This window comes from Carica papaya, chromosome 5, assembly GCF_054855325.1.
Source record: "Carica papaya isolate Zhongbai chromosome 5, ASM5485532v1, whole genome shotgun sequence".
Taxonomy (NCBI): Eukaryota; Viridiplantae; Streptophyta; class Magnoliopsida; order Brassicales; family Caricaceae; genus Carica; species Carica papaya.
In genome coordinates, this window is record NC_142313.1 from 31,600,718 (window position 1) to 31,616,817 (window position 16,100).

Here is a 16,100-nt window from a genome sequence, read left to right on the forward strand (position 1 = left end):
AGTATATGTATTTGAAGTGCGGAATTAAACTTATGCGATCATACCAGCACTAATGCACCGGATCCCATCAGAACTCCGCAGTTAAGTGTGCTTGGGCGAGAGTAGTACTCGGATGGGTGACCTCCTAGGAAGTCCTCGTGTCGCACCAATTTTTTTCAGACGGGTTGTTCGACGTTACGCGCGACTGGAACTAGAATCCGCTGGTTTATACGCAAATGTGAGTCAAGAAGCAGGGGCATTTTAAACGATATTAGAAAGAGAAGGAGAGGTGCAGTGTGAACGCACAAGGAAACAATTGATGGGAGGGGGAGGGAAGGAGAAAAAGTGTATGTATTTGCAGCGCAGAATGAAACAGGTGCGATCATACCAGCACTAATGCAACGGATTCTATTAGAACTCCGTAGGTAAGGGTACTTGGGCGAGAGTAGTAATAGCATGGGTTACCTCCTGCGAAGTCCTTATATTTCACCCATTTTCTTGTGAAGTCCTCGTGTTGCACCCATTTTTTTGCAGATGATTCTTTTGACGTTACGCGCGACTTGAATTATGGTCCTCAGGTTTATTCGCAAATGTGAGTCACGGCGCTGTAGCATTTTACTTGATATTAGAACGAGAACGGGAGGTTTAGCGCGCACGAACAAGGAAACAAATGACGGGAGGGGGAAGAAAAGAGAAGGAGTGTATGTATTTGCAGCGCGAAACTAAACAGGTGCGATCATACCAGCGCTAAAGCCCCGGATCCCATCAGAACTCCGCAGTTAAGTGTGCCTGGGCGAGATTAGTACTCGGATGGTTGACCTCCTGGGAAGTCCTCATTTCGCACAAATTTTTTTTCAGACTGGTCGATCGACGTTACGCGCGTCTGGAACTAGGGTCCGCTGGTTTATACGCAAATGTGAGTCAAGAAGCAGGGGCATTTTAATCGATATTAGAATGAGAATGAGAGGTGAAGTGTGAACGCACAAGGAAACAAATGACGGGAGGAGGAAGAAAAGAGAGGGAGTGTATGTATTTGAAGCGCAAAATTAAACAAGTGGCATCATACCAGCACTAATGCACTTGATCCCATCAGAACTCTGCAGTTAAGCGTGCTTGGGCGAGAGTAGTACTCGGATGGGTTACCTCTTGGGAAGTCTTCGTATCGCAACAATTTTTTTTCAGATGGGTCGTTCGACGTTACGCGCGACTGGAACTATGGTCCGCTGGTTTATACGCAAATGTGAGTCAAGAATCAGGGGCATTTTAATCGATATTAAAACGAGAATGAGAGATGCAGTGTGAACGCACAAGGAAATAAATGATGGGAGGGGGGGAGGGAAGAAGGAGTGTATGTATTTTCAGCACGAAATTAAACAGGTACGGTCACACCAGCACAAATGCACCGGATCCCATCAGAACTCCGCAATTAAGTGTGCTTTGGCGAAAGTAGTACAATGATGGGTTACCTCCTAGGAAGTTCTCATATTGCACCTATTTTCTTTTTTTCAGATGTGCCGTTCGACGTTACGCGCGACTTTAATTATGGTCCGCAGATTTATTCGCAAATGTGAGTTACGGCGCCGTGGCATTTTACTTGATATTTGAACGAGAACGAGAGGTGCAGTGCGCACGCACAAGGAAACAAATGACGGGAGGAGGAAGAAAAGAGAAGGAGTGTATGTATTTGAAGCGCAAAATTAAATAAGTGGCATCATACCAGCACTAATGCACTGGATCCCATCAGAACTCTGCAGTTAAGGGTACTTGGGCGAGAGTAGTACTAGCATGGGTTACCTCCTGCGAAGTCCTTATATTTCACCCATTTTCTTGTGAAGTCCTCCTGTTGCACCCATTTTTTTGCAGATGATTCTTTCGACGTTACGCGCTACTTGAATTATGGTCCTCAGGTTTATTCGCAAATGTGAGTCACGGCGCTGAAGCATTTTACTTGATATTAGAACTAGAACGGGAGGTGCAGTGCGCACGCACAAGGAAACAAATGACGGGAGGGGGAAGAAAGGGGAATAAGTTTATGTATTTGTAGCGCGAAATGAAACAGGTGCGATCATACCAGCACTAATGCGTCGGATCCCATCAGAACTCCGCAGTTAAGTGTGCTTGGGCGAGATTAGTACTCGGATGAGTGACCTCCTGGAAAGTCCTCGTGTCGCACCAATTTTTTTTCAGACGGGTCGTTCGACGTTACGCGAGTCTGGAACTAGGGTCCGCTGGTTTATACGCAAATGTGAGTCAAGAAGCAGGGGCATTTTAATCGATATTAGAACGAGAAGGAGAGATGAAGTGTGAACGCACAAGGAAACAAATGACGGAGGGGGAAGAAAGGAGAAGGAGTGTATGTATTTGTAGCGTGGAATTAAACAGGTGCGATCATACCCGTACTAAAGCCCCGGATCCCATCAGAACTCCGCAGTTAGGTGTGTTTGGGCGAGAGTAGTACTCGGATGGGTGACCACTTGGGAATCCCTCGTGTTGCACCTTTTTTTTCTCGGATGGGTTGTTCGACGTTACGCGCGAATGGAATTATAAACCGTTGGTTCATTTGCAAAGGTGAGTCACGTTGCCGAGGCATATTACTTGATATTAGAACGAGAAAAAGAGGTGCAGAGTGCACGCACAAGGAAACAAATGACGGGTGGGGGGATGGGAAGAGAAAGAGTGTATGTATTTGCAGTGCAGAATGAAACATGAGGGATCATACCAGCACTAATGCAACGGATTCTATTAGAACTCCACAGTTAAGGGTGCCTGGGCGAGAAAAGTACTCGGATTGGTGACCTCCTGCGAAGTCCTTATATTTCACCCATTTTCTTGGGAGGTCCTCGTGTTGCACCCATCTTTTTGCAGATGATTCTTTCGACTTTACGCGCGACTTGATTTATGGTCCGCAGGTTTATTCGCAAATGTGAGTCACGGCGCCGTGGCATTTTACTTGATATTAGAACGAGTACGGGAGGTGCAGTGTGCACGCACAAGGAAACAAATGACGGAAGGAGGAAGAAAAGAGAAGAAGTGTATGTATTTGAAGCGCAAAATTAAATAAGTGGCATCATACCAGCACTAATGCACTGGATCCCATCAGAACTCTGCAGTTAAGGGTACTTGGGCGAGAGTAGTACTCGGATGGGTGACCTCTTGGGAAGTCCTCGTATCCCAATAATTTTTTTTCAGATGGGTCATTTGACGTTACGCGTGACTGGAACTATGGTCCCCTGGTTTTTACTCAAATTTGAGTCAAGAATCAGGAGCATTTTAATCGATATTCGAACGAGAAGGAGAGGTGCAGTGTGAACGCACAAGGAAACAAATGATGGGAGGGGGGAGGGAAGAAGGAGTGTATGTATTTTAAGCACAAAATTAAACAGGTGCGGTCACACCAGCACTAATGCACCGGATCCCATCAGAACTCCGCAGTTAAGTGTGCTTTGGTGAAAGTAGTACAATGATGGGTTACCTCCTGGGAAGTTCTCGTGTTGCACCCATTTTTTTTTTTCAGATGTACCGTTCAACGTTACGCGCGACTTTAATTATGGTCCGCAGATTTATTCGCAAATGTGAGTCACGGCGCCGTGGCATTTTACTTGATATTTGAACGAGAACGATAGGTGCAGTGTGAACGCACAAGGAAACAAATGATAGGAGGGGGGAGGGAAGAAGGAGTGTATGTATTTTCAGCACGAAATTAAACAGGTGCGGTCACACCAGCACAAATGCACCGGATCCCATCAGAACTCCGCAGTTAAGTGTGCTTTGGCGAAAGTAGTACATTGATGGGTTACCTCAAGGGAAGTTCTCGTGTTGCACCCATTTTCTTTTTTTCAAATGTGCCGTTCGACGTTACGCGCGACTTTAATTATGGTCCGCAGATTTATTCGCAAATGTGAGTCACGGCGCCGTGGCATTTTACATGATATTTGAACGACAACGAGAGGTGCAGTGCGCACGCACAAGAAAACAATTGATGGGAGGGGGAGGGAAGGAGAAGTAGTGTATGTATTTTCAACGCGAAATGAAACAGGTGCGATCATACCAGCACTAATGCATCGGATTCTATCAGAACTCCGTAGGTAAGGGTGCTTGGGCGAGAGTAGTACTAGCATGGGTTACCTCCTGCGAAGTCCTTATATTTCACCCATTTTCTTATGATGTCCTCGTGTTGCACCCATTTTTTTGCAGATGATTCTTTCGACGTTACGTGCGACTTGAATTATGGTCCTCAGGTTTATTCGCAAATGTGAGTTACGGCGCCGTGACATTTTACTTGATATTAGAACGAGAACGGGAGGTGCAATGCGCACGCACAAGGAAACAAATGACGGGAGGGGGAAGAAAGGGGAATGAGTTTATGTATTTGCGACGCGAAATTAAACAGGTGCGATCGGACCGGCACTAATGCACCGGATCCCATCAGAACTCCGCAGTTATGTGTGCTTGGGCGAGATTAGTACTTGGAAGGGTGACCTCTTGGGAAGTCCTCGTGTCGCACCAATTTTTTTCAGACAGGTCGTTCGACGTTACGCGCGTCTGGAACTAGGGTCCGCTGGTTTATACGCAAATATTAGTCAAGAAGCAGGGGCATTTTAATCGATATTAGAACGAGAATGAGAGGTGAAGTGTGAACGCACAAGGAAACAAATGACGGGAGGGGGAAGAAAGGAGAAGGAGTGTATGTATTTGCAGTGCGAAATTAAACGGGTGGGATCATACCAGCACTAAAGCTCCGGATCCAATCAGAACTCTGCAGTTAAGTGTGCTTGGGCAAGAGTAGTACTCGGATGGGTGACCACTTGGGAAGCCCTCGTCTTGCACCTATTTTTTTTCGGATGGGTTGTTCGACGTTACGCGCGAACGGAATTATAAACCACTGGTTCATTTGCAAAGGTGAGTCACGGTGCCGGGATATATTACATGATATTAGAAGGAGAAAGAGAGATGTAGTGCGCACGCACAAGGAAACAAATGACGGGAGGGGGAAGAAAGGGGAATGAGTTTATGTATTTGCAGCGCGAAATTAAACAAGTGCGATCACACCAGCACTAATGCACCGGATCCCATCAGAACTCCGCAGTTATGTGTGCTTGGGCGAGATTAGTTCTCGGATGGGTGACCTCCTTGGAAGTCCTCGTGTCGCACCAATTTTTTTCAGAAGGGTCGTTCCACGTTACGCGCAACTGGAACTATGGTCCGCTGGTTTATACGCAAATGTGAGTCAAGAATCAGGGGCATTTTAATCGATATTAGAACGAGAAGGAGAGGTGCAGTGTGAACGCACAAGGAAATAATTGATGGGAGGGGGAGGGAAGGAGAAAGAGTGTATGTATTTTTAGCACGAAATGAAACAGGTGCGATCATACCAGCACTAATGCAACGGATTCTATCAGAACTCCGTAGGTAAGGGTGCTTGGGCGAGAGTAGTTCTAGCATGGGTTACCTCCTACGATGTCCTTATATTTCACCCATTTTCTTGTGAAGTCCTCGTGTTGCACCCATTTTTTTGCAGCTGATTCTTTCGACGTTACGCGCGACTTGAATTATGGTCCTCAGGTTTATTCGCAAATGTGAGTCACGACGCTGTAGAATTTTACTTGATATTAGAACGAGAACGGGAGGTGCAGTGCGCACGCACAAGGAAACAAATGACGGGAGGGGGAAGAAAGGGGAATGAGTTTATGTATTTGCAGCGCAAAATTAAACAGGTGCGATCATACCAGCACTAATGCATCGGATCCCATCAGAACTCCGCAGTTATGTGTGCTCGGGCGAGATTAGTGCTCGGATGGGTGACCTCCTGCGAAGTCCTTATATTTCACCCATTTTCTTGGGAGGTCCTCGTGTTGCACCCATCTTTTTGCAGATGATTCTTTCGACGTTATGCGTGACTTGATTTATGGTCTACAGGTTTATTCGCAAATGTGAGTCACGACACCGTGGCATTTTACTTGATATTAGAACGAGTACGGGAGGTGCAGTGCGCACCCACAAGGAAACAAATGACAGGAGGAGGAAGAAAAGAGAAGGAGTGTATGTATTTGAAGCGCAAAATTAAACAAGTGGCATCATACCAGCACTAATGGACTGGATCCCATCAGAACTCTGCAGTCAAGTGTGCTTGGGCGAGAGTAGTGCTCGGATGGGTGACCTCTTGGGAAGTCCTCGTATCGCAACAATTTTTTTTCAGATGGGTCGTTCGACGTTACGCGCGACTGGATCTATGGTCCGCTGGTTTATACGCAAATGTGAGTCAAGAAAAAGGGGCATTTTAATCGATATTAGAACGAGAAGGAGAGGTGCAGTGTGAACGCACAAGGAAACAAATGATGGGAGGGAGGAGGGAAGAAGGAGTGTATGTATTTTCACCACTAAATTAAACAGGTGCGGTCACACCAGCGCAAATGCACCGGATCCCATTAGAACTCCACAGTTAAGTGTGCTTTGGCGAATGTAGTACAATGATGGGTTGCCTCCTGGGAAGTTCTCGTGTTGCACCCATTTTCTTCTTTTCAGATGTGCCGTTCGACGTTACGCGCGACTTTAATTATGGTCCGCAGATTTATTCGCAAATGTGAGTCACGGTGCCGTGACATTTTACTTGATATTTGAACGAGAACGGGAGGTGCAGTGCGCATGCACAAGGAAACAAATGACGGGAGGAGGAAGAAAAGAGAAGAAGTGTATGTATTTGAAGGACAAAATTAAACAAGTGGCATCATACCAGCACTAATGCAGTGGATCCCATCAGAATTCTGCAGTTAAGTGTGGTTGGGCGAGAGTAGTAGTCGGATGGGTGACCTCTTGGGAAGTCCTCGTATCGCAACAATTTTTTTTCAGATGGGTCGTTCGACATTATGCGCGACTGGAACTATGGTCTGCTGGTTTATACGCAAATGTGAGTCAAGAATCAGGGGCATTTTAATCGATATTAGAACGAGAAGAAGAGGTGCAGTGTGAACGCACAAGGAAACAAATGATGGGAGGGGGGAGGGAAAAAGGAGTGTATGTATTTTCAGCACGAAATTAAATAGGTGCGGTCACACCAGCACAAATGCACCGGATCCCATAAGAACTCCGCAGTTAAGTGTGTTTTGGCAAAAGTAGTACAATGATGGGTTACCTCATGCGAAGTTCTCGTGTTGCAGTGCGCACGCACAAGGAAACAAATGACGGGAGGGGGAAGAAAGGAGAAGAAGTTTATGTATTTGCAACGCGAAATTAAACTGGTGCGATCATACCAGCACTAATGCACCGGATCCCATCAGAACTCCGCAGATAAGTGTGCTTGGGCGAGAGTAGTACTCGAATGGGTGACCTCCTGGGAAGTCCTCGTGTCGTACTAATTTTTTTTTTCAAACGGGTCGTTCGACGTTACGCGCGACTGGAACTAGGGTCCACTAGTTTATACGCAAATGTGAGTCAAGAAGCAGGAGCATTTTAATCGATATTGGAACGAGAAGGAGAGATGCAGAGTGCACGCACAAGGAAACAAATGACGGGAGGAGGGATGGAGGGAAAAAAAGTGTATGTATTTGCAGCGCAGAATGAAACATGAGCAATCATACCAGCACCAATACAACGGATTCTTTTAGAACTCCGCAAGTTAAGGGTGCTTGGGCGAGAGTAGAACTAGGATGGGTGACCTCCTGCGAAGTCATTATATTTCACCCATGTTCTTAGGAAGTCCTCGTGTTACACCCATTTTTTTGCAGATGATTCTTTCGACGATACGCGCGACTTGAATTATGGTCCTCAGGTTTATTCGCAAATGTGAGTCACGGCACCGTAACATTTAACTTGATATTAGAACGAGCACGAGAGGTGCAGTGCGCACGCACAAGGAAATAAATGATGGGAGGGGGAAGAAAGGAGGAGTTTATATTTTTGCAGCGCGGAATTAAATGGATGGGATCATACCAGCATTAATCCATCGGATTCCATCAGAACTCCGCAGTTAAGTGTGCTTGGGCGAGAGTAGTACTCGGATGGGTGACCTCCTGGGAAGTCCTCGTGTCGCACCAATCCAATTTTTTTTCAGACGGGTCGTTCGACGTTACGCGCGATTGGAATTAGGGTCCGCTGGTTTATACGCAAATGTGAGTCAAGAAGCAGGGGCATTTTAATCGATATTAGAACGAGAAGGAGAGATGCAGAGTGCACGCACAAGGAAACAAATGACGGGAGGGGGGATGGAGGGAGAAAAAGTGTATGTATTTGCAGCGCAGAATGAAACATGAGCAATCATACCAGCACCAATGCAACGGATTCTTTTAGAACTCCGCAAGTTAAGGGTGCTTGGGGGAGAGTAGCACTAGGATGGGTGACCTCCTGCGAAGTCCTTATATTTCACCCATTTTCTTAAGAAGTCCTCGTGTTGCACCCATTTTTTTGCAGATGATTCTTTCGACGATACGCGCGACTTGAATTATGGTCCTCAGGTTTATTCGCAAATGTGAGTCACGGCACCATAGCATTTTACTTGATATTAGAACGAGCACGGGAAGTGCAGTGCGCATGCACAAGGAAACAAATGACGGGAGGGGGAAGAAAGGAGAAGGAGTTTATGTATTTGCAGCGAGGAATTAAACGGGTGCGATCATACCAGCACTAATGCACCGGATCCCATCAGAACTCAGTATTTAAGTCTGCTTGGGCGAGAGTAGTACTCGGATGGGTGACCTCCTGGGAAGTCCTTGTGTCGCACAAATTTTTTTTCAGACAGGTCGAGAATGAGAGGTGAAGTGTGAACGCATAAGGAAACAAATGACGGGAGGGGGAAGAAAGGAGGAGTGTATGTATTTGCGGCGCGAAATTAAAGAGGTGCGATCATACCAGCACTAAAGCCCCGGATCCCATCAGAACTCCGCAGTTAAGTGTGCTTGGGCGAGAGTAGTACTCGGATGGGTGACCACCTGGGAAGCCCTCGTGTCGCACCTATGTTTTTTCGGATGGGTTGTTCGACGTTACGCGCGAATGGAATTATAAACCGCTGGTTCATTTGCAAAGGTGAGTCACGGTGTCGGGGCATATTACTTGATATTAGAACGAGAAAGAGAGATGCAGAGTGCACGCACAAGGAAACAAATGACGGGAGGGGGGATAGGAGGAGAAAGAGTGTATGTATTTGCAGCGCAGAATGAAACATGAGGGATCATACCAGCACTAATGCAACAGATTCTATTAGAACTCCGCAGTTAAGGGTGCTTGGGCGAGAAAAGTACTCGGATGGGTGACCTCCTGCGAAGTCCTTATATTTCACCCATTTTCTTAGGAAGTACTCGTGTTGCACCCATTTTTTTGTAGATGATTCTTTCGACGATACGCGAAACTTGAATTATGGTCCTCAGATTTATTCGCAAATGTGAGTCACGGCACCGTAGTATTTTGCTTGATATTAGAACGAGCACGGGAAGTGCATTGCGCACGCACTAGGAAACAAATGACGGGAGGGGAAAGAAAGGAGAAGGAGTTTATTTACTTGCAGCGCGGAATTAAACGGGTGCGATCATACCAGCACTAATGCACTGGATCCCATCAAAACTCTGCAGTTAAGTGTGCTTGGGCGAGAGTAGTACTCGGATGGGTGACCTCATGGGAAGCCCTCGTGTCGCACCAATTTTTTTTCAGACGGGTCGTTCGACGTTACGCGCGACTAGAACTATGGTCCGCTGGTTTATACACAAATATAAGTCAAGAATTAGGGGCATTTTAATCGATATTAGAACGAGAAGGAGAGGTGCAGTGTGAACGCACAAGGAAACAAATGATGGGAGGGGGGAGGGAAGAAGGAGTGTATGTATTTTCAGCACGAAATTAAACAGGTGCGGTCACACCAGCACAAATGCACCGGATCCCATCAGAACTCCGCAGTTAAGTGTGCTTTGGCAAAAGTAGTACAATGATGGGTTACCTCCGGGGAAGTTCTCGTGTTGCACCCATTTTTTTTTTTTCAGATGTGCCGTTCGACGTTACGCGCGACTTTAATTATGGTCCGCAGATTTATTCGCAAATGTGAGTCACGGCGCCGTGGCATTTTACTTGATATTTGAACGAGAACGAGAGGTGCAGTGCGCACGCACAAGGAAAAAAACACGGGAGGGGGAAGAAAGGAGAAGGAGTTTATCTATTTGCAGTGCGAAATGAAACAGGTGCGATCATACCAGCACTAATACAACGGATTCTATCAGAACTCTGTAGGTAAGGGTGCTTGGGCGAGAGTAGTACTAGCGTGGGTTACCTCCTAGGAAGTCCTTATATTTCATCCATTTTCTTGTGAAGTCCTCGTGTTGCACCCATTTTTTTGCAGATGATTCTTTCGACGTTACGCGCGACTTGAATTATGGTCCTCAGGTTTATTCGCAAATGTGAGTCACGGCGCTGTACCATTTTACTTGATATTAAAACGAGAACGGGAGGTTCAGTGCGCACGCACAAGGAAACAAATTACGGGAGGGGGAAGAAAGGAGAAGAAGTTTATGTATTTGCAGCGCGAAATGAAACAGGTGCGATCATACCAGCACTAATGCAACGGATTCTATCAGAACTCCGTAGGTAAGGGTGCTTGGGCTAGAGTAGTACTAGCATGGGTTACCTCCTGCGAAGTCCTTATATTTCACCCATTTTCTTGTGAAGTCCTCGTGTTGCACCCATTTTTTTGCAGATGATTCTTTCGACGTAACGCGCGACTTGAATTATGGTCCTCAGGTTTATTCGCAAATGTGAATCACGGCGCTGTTGCATTTTACTTGATATTAGAACGAGAACGGGAGGTGCAGTGCGCACGTACAAGGAAACAAATGACGGGAGGGGGAAGAAAGGGGAATGAGTTTATGTATTTGCAGCGCGAAATTAAACAGGTGCGATCATTCCAGCACTAATGCACCGGATTCCATCAGAACTCACACAATGAAGTGTGCTTGGGCGAGATTAGTACTCGAATGGGTGACCTCCTGGGAAGTCCTCGTGTTGCACCAATTTTTTTTCAGACGGGTCGTTCGACGTTATGCGCGTCTGGAACTAGGGTCCACAGGTTTATACGCAAATGTGAGTCAAGAAGCAGGAGCATTTTAATCGATATTAGAACGAGAATGAGAGGTGAAGTGTGAACGCACAAGGAAACAATTGACGGGAGGGGGAAGAAAGGAGAAGGAGTGTATGTATTTGCAGCGCGAAAATAAACAGGTGCGATCATACCAGCACTAAAGCTCCGGATCCCATCAGAACTCTGCAGTTAAGTGTGCTTGGGCGAGCGTAGTACTCGGATGGGTGACCTCTTGGGAAGTCCTCGTGTCGCACTAATTTTTTTTCAGATGGGTCGTACGACGTTACGCACGAATAGAATTATAAACCGCTGGTTCATTTACAAAGATGAGTCACGGTGCCGGGGCATATTACTTTATATTAGAACGAGAAAGAGAGATGCAGAGTGCACGCACAAGGAAACAAATGACGGGAGGGGGGATGGGAGGAGAAAAAGTGTATGTATTTACAGTGCAAAATGAAACATGATGGATCATACCAGCACTAATGCAACGGATTCTATCAGACCTCCGCAGTTAAGGGTGCTTGGGCGAGAAAAGTACTCGGATGGGTGACCTTCTGCGAAGTCCTTATATTTCACCCATTTTCTTGGGAGGTCCTCGTGTTGCACCCATCTTTTTGCAGATGATTCTTTCGACGTTACGCGCGACTTGATTTATGGTCCGCAGGTTTGTTCGCAAATGTGATTCACGGCGCCGTGACATTTTACTTGATATTAGAACGAGTACGGGAGGTGCAGTGCGCACGCACAAGGAAACAAATGACGGGAGGAGGAAGAAAAGAGAAGGAGTGTATGTATTTGAAGCACAAAATTAAACAAGTGGAATCATACCAGCACTAATGTACTGGATACCATCAGAACTCTGCAGTTAAGTGTGCTTTGGCGAAAGTAGTACAATGATGGGTTACCTCCTGGGAAGTTCTCGTGTTGTACCCATTTTTTTTTTCAGATGTGCCGTTCGACGTTACGCGGGACTTTAATTATGGTCTGCAGATTTATTCGCAAATGTGAGTCACGACGCCGTGGCATTTTACTTAATATTTGAACGAGAACGAGAGGTGCAGTGCGCACGCATAAGGAAACAAATGACGGGAGGGGGAAGAAAGGAGAAGGACTTTATGTATTTGCAGCGCAAAATTAAATAGGTGCAATCATACCAGCACTAATGCACCGGATCCCATCAGAACTCCGCAGTTAAGTGTGCTTGCGCGAGAGTAGTACTCGGATGGGTGACCTCCTGGGAAGTCCACGTGTCGCACTAATTTTTTTTTTCAGACGGGTCGTACGACGTTACGCACGACTGGAACTAGGGTCCACTGGTTTATACGCAAATGTGAGTCAAGAAGCAGGGACATTTTAATCGATATTAGAACGAGAATGAGAGATGCAGAGTGCACGCATAAGGGAACAAATGACGGGAGGGGGGATAGAGGGAGAAAAAGTGTATGTATTTGCAGCGCAGAATGAAACATGAGCAATCATACCAGCACCAATGTAATGGATTCTATTAGAACTCCGCAAGTTAAGGGTGCTTGGGCGAGAGTAGCACTAGGATGGGTGACCTCCTGCGAAGTCCTTATATTTCACCCATTTTCTTAAGAAGTCCTCGTGTTGTACCCTTTTTTTTGCAGATGATTCTTTCGACGATACGCGCGACTTGAATTATGGTCCTCAGGTTTATTCACAAATGTGAGTCACGGCACCGTAGCATTTTACTTGATATTAGAACGAGCACGGGAGGTGCAGTGCGCATGCACAAGGAAAGAAATGACGGGAGGGGGAAGAAAAGAGAAGGAGTTTATGTATTTGCAGCGCAGAATTAAACAGGTGTGATCATACCAGCACTAATGCACCGGACCCCTTCAGAACTCCGCAGTTAAGTGTGCTTGGGCGAGAGTAGTACTCGGATGGGTGACCTCTTGGGAAGTCCTCGTGTCGTACTAATTTTTTTTTCAGACAGGTCGTTCGACGTTACGCGCGACTGCAACTAGGGTCCACTGGTTTATACGCAAATGTGGGTCAAGAAGCAGGGGCATTTTAATCGATATTAGAACGAGAAATAGGGATGCAGAGTGCACGCACAAGGAAACAAATGACGGGAGGGGGGATGGGGGGAGAAAAAGTGTACGTATTTGCAGCGCAGAATGAAACATGAGCAATCATACCAGCACCAATGCAACATATTCTATCAGAACTCCGCAAGTTAAGGGTGCTTGGGCGAGAGTAGCACTAGGATGGGTGACTTCCTGCGAAGTCCTTATATTTCACCCATTTTCTTTGGAAGTCCTCGTGTTGCACCCATTTTTTTGCAGATGATTCTTTCGACGATACGCGCGACTTGAATTATGGTCCTCAGTTTTATTCGCAAATGTGAGTCACGGCACCGTAGCATTTTACTTGATATTAGAACGAGCACGAGAGGTGCAGTGCGCACGCACAAGGAAACAAATGACGGGAGGGGGAAGAAAGTAGAAGGAGTTTATGTATTTGCAGCGTGGAATTAAACGGATGTGATCATACCAGCACTAATGCACCATATCCCATCAGAACTCTGCAGTTAAGTGTGCTTGGGCGAGATTAGTACTCGGATGGCTGACCTCTTGGGAAGTCCTCGTGTCGCACCAATTTTTTTTCAGACGGGTCGTTCGATGTTACGCGCGACTGGAACTAGGGTCCACTGGTTTATACGCAAATGTGAGTCAAGAAAGAGGGGCATTTTAATCGATGTTAGAACGAAAAAGAGAGATGCAGAGTGCACGCACAAAGAAACAAATGACGGGAGGGGGAAGAAAAGAGAAGGAGTGTTTGTATTTGCAGCGCGAAACTAAACTGGTGCAATCATACCAGCACTAAAGCCCCAGATCCCTTCAGAACTCCGCAGTTAAGTGTGCTTGGGCGAGAGTAGTACTCGGATGGTTGACCTCCTGGGAAGTCCACGTGTCGCACCAATTTTTTTTCAGACGGGTCGTTCGACGTTATGCGCGACTAGAACTAGGGTCCGCTGGTTTATACGCAAATGTGAGTCTAGAAGCAGGGGCATTTTAATCGATATTAGAACGAGAATGAGAGGTGCAGTGTGAACGCACCAGGAAATAATTGATGGGAGGGGGAGGGAAGGAGAAGGAGTGTATGTATTTTCAGCACGAAATGAAACAGGTGCGATCATACCAGCACTAATGCGACGGATTCTATCAGAACTCCGTAGGTAAGGGTGCTTGGGTGAGAGTAGTACTAGCATGGGTTACCTCATGCGAAGTCCTTATATTTCACCCATTTTCTTGTGAAATCCTCGTGTCGCACCAATTTTTTTTCAGACGGGTCGTTCGACGTTACGCGTGTCTGGAACTAGGGTCCGCTGGTTTATACGCAAATGTGAGTCAAGAAGCAGGGGCATTTTAATCGATATTAGAACGAGAATGAGAGGTGCAGTGTGAACGCACCAGGAAATAATTGATGGGAGGGGGAGGGAAGGAGAAGGAGTGTATGTATTTTCAGCACGAAATGAAACAGGTGCGATCAAACCAGCACAAATGCAACCGATTCTATCAGAACTCCGTAGGTAAGGGTGCTTGGGTGAGAGTAGTACTAGCATGGGTTACCTCCTGCGAAGTCCTTATATTTCACTCATTTTCTTATGAAATCCTCGTGTCGCACCAGTTTTTTTTCAGACGGGTCGTTCGATGTTACGCGTGTCTGGAACTAGGGTCCGCTGGTTTATACGCAAATGTGAGTCAAGAAGCAGGGGTATTTTAATCGATATTAGAACGAGAATGAGAGGTGAAGTGTGAACGCACAAGTAAACAAATGACGGGAGGGGGAAGAAAGGAGAAGGAGTGTATGTATTTGCAGCGCAAAATTAAACAGGTTTGATCATACCAGCACTAAAGCTCCGGATCCCATCAGAACTCCTCAGTTAAGTGTGCTTTGGCGAGAGTAGTACTCGGATGGATGACCACCTGGGAAGCCCTCGTGTTGCACCTATTTTTTTTCGGATTGGTTGTTCGACGTTACGCGCGAATGGAATTATAAACCGCCGGTTCATTTGCAAAGGTGAGTCACGGTGCCGGGGTATATTACTTGATATTAAAACGAGAAAGAGAGATGCAGAGTGCACGCACAAGGAAACATATGACGGGAGGGGGAAGAAAGGAGAAGGAGTTTATGTATTTGCAGCGCGGAATTAAACGGGTGCGATCATACCACCACTAATGCACCGGATCCCATCAGAACTCCACAGTTAAGTGTGCTTGGGCGAGAGTAGTACTCGGATCGGTGACCTCCTGGGAAGTCCTCGTGTCGCACCAATTTTTTTTCATACGGGTCGTTCGACGTTACGGTGCGACTGGAACTAGGGTCCGCTGGTTTATACGCAAATGTGAGTCAAGAAGCAGGGGCATTTTAATCAATATTAGAACGAGAAGGAGAGGTGCAGTGTGAACGCACAAGGAAACAATTGATGGGAGGGGGAGGGAAGGAGAAGGAGTGTATGTATTTTCAGCACGAAATGAAACAGGTGCGATCATACCAGCACTAATGCGACGGATTCTATCAGAACTCCGTAGGTAAGGGTGCTTGGGTGAGAGTAGTACTAGCATGGGTTACCTCATGCGAAGTCCTTATATTTCACCCATTTTCTTGTGAAATCCTCGTGTCGCACCAATTTTTTTTCAGACGGGTCGTTCGACGTTACGCGTGTCTGGAACTAGGGTCCGCTGGTTTATACGCAAATGTGAGTCAAGAAGCAGGGGCATTTTAATCGATATTAGAACGAGAATGAGAGGTGAAGTGTGAACGCACATGGAAACAAATGACGGGAGGGGGAAGAAAGGAGAAGGAGTGTATGTATTTGCAGTGCAAAATTAAACAGGTTCGATCATACCAGCACTAAAGCTCCGGATCCCATCAGAACTCCGCAGTTAAGTGTGCTTGGGCGAGAGTAGTACTCAGATGGGTGACCACCTGGGAAGCCCTCGTGTTGCACCTATATATTTTCGGATGGGTTGTTCGACGTTACGCGCGAATGGAATTATAAACCGCTGGTTCATTTGCGAAGGTGAGTCACGGTGCCGGG

The 16,100-nt window shown here is 46.4% G+C and overlaps 4 non-coding genes and 29 pseudogenes across 4 annotated transcripts; all 33 read left to right on the forward strand.

The window, feature by feature from the left end:
- The first annotated feature begins 30 nt into the window (after positions 1 to 30).
- Positions 31 to 149, forward strand: LOC148264949 (5S ribosomal RNA). Its single transcript, XR_015820343.1, has one exon. It is a non-coding gene; the product is annotated as a 5S ribosomal RNA (ribosomal RNA).
- A 558-nt stretch (positions 150 to 707) lies between these two features.
- Positions 708 to 826, forward strand: LOC148264950 (5S ribosomal RNA; annotated as a pseudogene).
- A 206-nt stretch (positions 827 to 1,032) lies between these two features.
- Positions 1,033 to 1,150, forward strand: LOC148264951 (5S ribosomal RNA; annotated as a pseudogene).
- Positions 1,151 to 1,354: 204 nt separating this feature from the next.
- Positions 1,355 to 1,473, forward strand: LOC148264952 (5S ribosomal RNA; annotated as a pseudogene).
- Positions 1,474 to 2,036: 563 nt separating this feature from the next.
- LOC148264953 (5S ribosomal RNA) lies at positions 2,037 to 2,155 on the forward strand (annotated as a pseudogene).
- A 204-nt stretch (positions 2,156 to 2,359) lies between these two features.
- LOC148264954 (5S ribosomal RNA) lies at positions 2,360 to 2,478 on the forward strand (annotated as a pseudogene).
- Positions 2,479 to 3,038: 560 nt separating this feature from the next.
- On the forward strand, positions 3,039 to 3,157 carry LOC148264955 (5S ribosomal RNA; annotated as a pseudogene).
- A 203-nt stretch (positions 3,158 to 3,360) lies between these two features.
- LOC148264956 (5S ribosomal RNA) lies at positions 3,361 to 3,479 on the forward strand (annotated as a pseudogene).
- A 206-nt stretch (positions 3,480 to 3,685) lies between these two features.
- Positions 3,686 to 3,804, forward strand: LOC148264957 (5S ribosomal RNA; annotated as a pseudogene).
- A 209-nt stretch (positions 3,805 to 4,013) lies between these two features.
- On the forward strand, positions 4,014 to 4,132 carry LOC148264958 (5S ribosomal RNA; annotated as a pseudogene).
- A 235-nt stretch (positions 4,133 to 4,367) lies between these two features.
- Positions 4,368 to 4,486, forward strand: LOC148264959 (5S ribosomal RNA; annotated as a pseudogene).
- Positions 4,487 to 4,690: 204 nt separating this feature from the next.
- LOC148264960 (5S ribosomal RNA) lies at positions 4,691 to 4,809 on the forward strand (annotated as a pseudogene).
- A 205-nt stretch (positions 4,810 to 5,014) lies between these two features.
- Positions 5,015 to 5,133, forward strand: LOC148264961 (5S ribosomal RNA; annotated as a pseudogene).
- A 558-nt stretch (positions 5,134 to 5,691) lies between these two features.
- Positions 5,692 to 5,810, forward strand: LOC148264962 (5S ribosomal RNA; annotated as a pseudogene).
- A 557-nt stretch (positions 5,811 to 6,367) lies between these two features.
- LOC148264963 (5S ribosomal RNA) lies at positions 6,368 to 6,486 on the forward strand (annotated as a pseudogene).
- Positions 6,487 to 7,017: 531 nt separating this feature from the next.
- LOC148264964 (5S ribosomal RNA) lies at positions 7,018 to 7,136 on the forward strand (annotated as a pseudogene).
- A 76-nt stretch (positions 7,137 to 7,212) lies between these two features.
- LOC148264965 (5S ribosomal RNA) lies at positions 7,213 to 7,331 on the forward strand. The gene has a single exon (XR_015819893.1). It is a non-coding gene; the product is annotated as a 5S ribosomal RNA (ribosomal RNA).
- A 560-nt stretch (positions 7,332 to 7,891) lies between these two features.
- On the forward strand, positions 7,892 to 8,010 carry LOC148264966 (5S ribosomal RNA; annotated as a pseudogene).
- A 566-nt stretch (positions 8,011 to 8,576) lies between these two features.
- On the forward strand, positions 8,577 to 8,695 carry LOC148264967 (5S ribosomal RNA; annotated as a pseudogene).
- Positions 8,696 to 8,806: 111 nt separating this feature from the next.
- Positions 8,807 to 8,925, forward strand: LOC148264968 (5S ribosomal RNA). Its single transcript, XR_015819691.1, has one exon. It is a non-coding gene; the product is annotated as a 5S ribosomal RNA (ribosomal RNA).
- A 560-nt stretch (positions 8,926 to 9,485) lies between these two features.
- Positions 9,486 to 9,604, forward strand: LOC148264969 (5S ribosomal RNA; annotated as a pseudogene).
- Positions 9,605 to 9,807: 203 nt separating this feature from the next.
- On the forward strand, positions 9,808 to 9,926 carry LOC148264970 (5S ribosomal RNA; annotated as a pseudogene).
- A 916-nt stretch (positions 9,927 to 10,842) lies between these two features.
- Positions 10,843 to 10,962, forward strand: LOC148264971 (5S ribosomal RNA; annotated as a pseudogene).
- Positions 10,963 to 11,167: 205 nt separating this feature from the next.
- On the forward strand, positions 11,168 to 11,286 carry LOC148264972 (5S ribosomal RNA; annotated as a pseudogene).
- Positions 11,287 to 12,172: 886 nt separating this feature from the next.
- LOC148264973 (5S ribosomal RNA) lies at positions 12,173 to 12,291 on the forward strand (annotated as a pseudogene).
- A 563-nt stretch (positions 12,292 to 12,854) lies between these two features.
- LOC148264974 (5S ribosomal RNA) lies at positions 12,855 to 12,973 on the forward strand (annotated as a pseudogene).
- Positions 12,974 to 13,535: 562 nt separating this feature from the next.
- Positions 13,536 to 13,654, forward strand: LOC148264975 (5S ribosomal RNA; annotated as a pseudogene).
- A 205-nt stretch (positions 13,655 to 13,859) lies between these two features.
- Positions 13,860 to 13,978, forward strand: LOC148264976 (5S ribosomal RNA; annotated as a pseudogene).
- A 205-nt stretch (positions 13,979 to 14,183) lies between these two features.
- Positions 14,184 to 14,302, forward strand: LOC148264977 (5S ribosomal RNA; annotated as a pseudogene).
- Positions 14,303 to 14,891: 589 nt separating this feature from the next.
- On the forward strand, positions 14,892 to 15,010 carry LOC148264978 (5S ribosomal RNA; annotated as a pseudogene).
- A 205-nt stretch (positions 15,011 to 15,215) lies between these two features.
- LOC148264979 (5S ribosomal RNA) lies at positions 15,216 to 15,334 on the forward strand (annotated as a pseudogene).
- A 206-nt stretch (positions 15,335 to 15,540) lies between these two features.
- Positions 15,541 to 15,659, forward strand: LOC148264980 (5S ribosomal RNA; annotated as a pseudogene).
- A 235-nt stretch (positions 15,660 to 15,894) lies between these two features.
- On the forward strand, positions 15,895 to 16,013 carry LOC148264981 (5S ribosomal RNA). Its single transcript, XR_015820361.1, has one exon. It is a non-coding gene; the product is annotated as a 5S ribosomal RNA (ribosomal RNA).
- Positions 16,014 to 16,100: the final 87 nt, after the last annotated feature.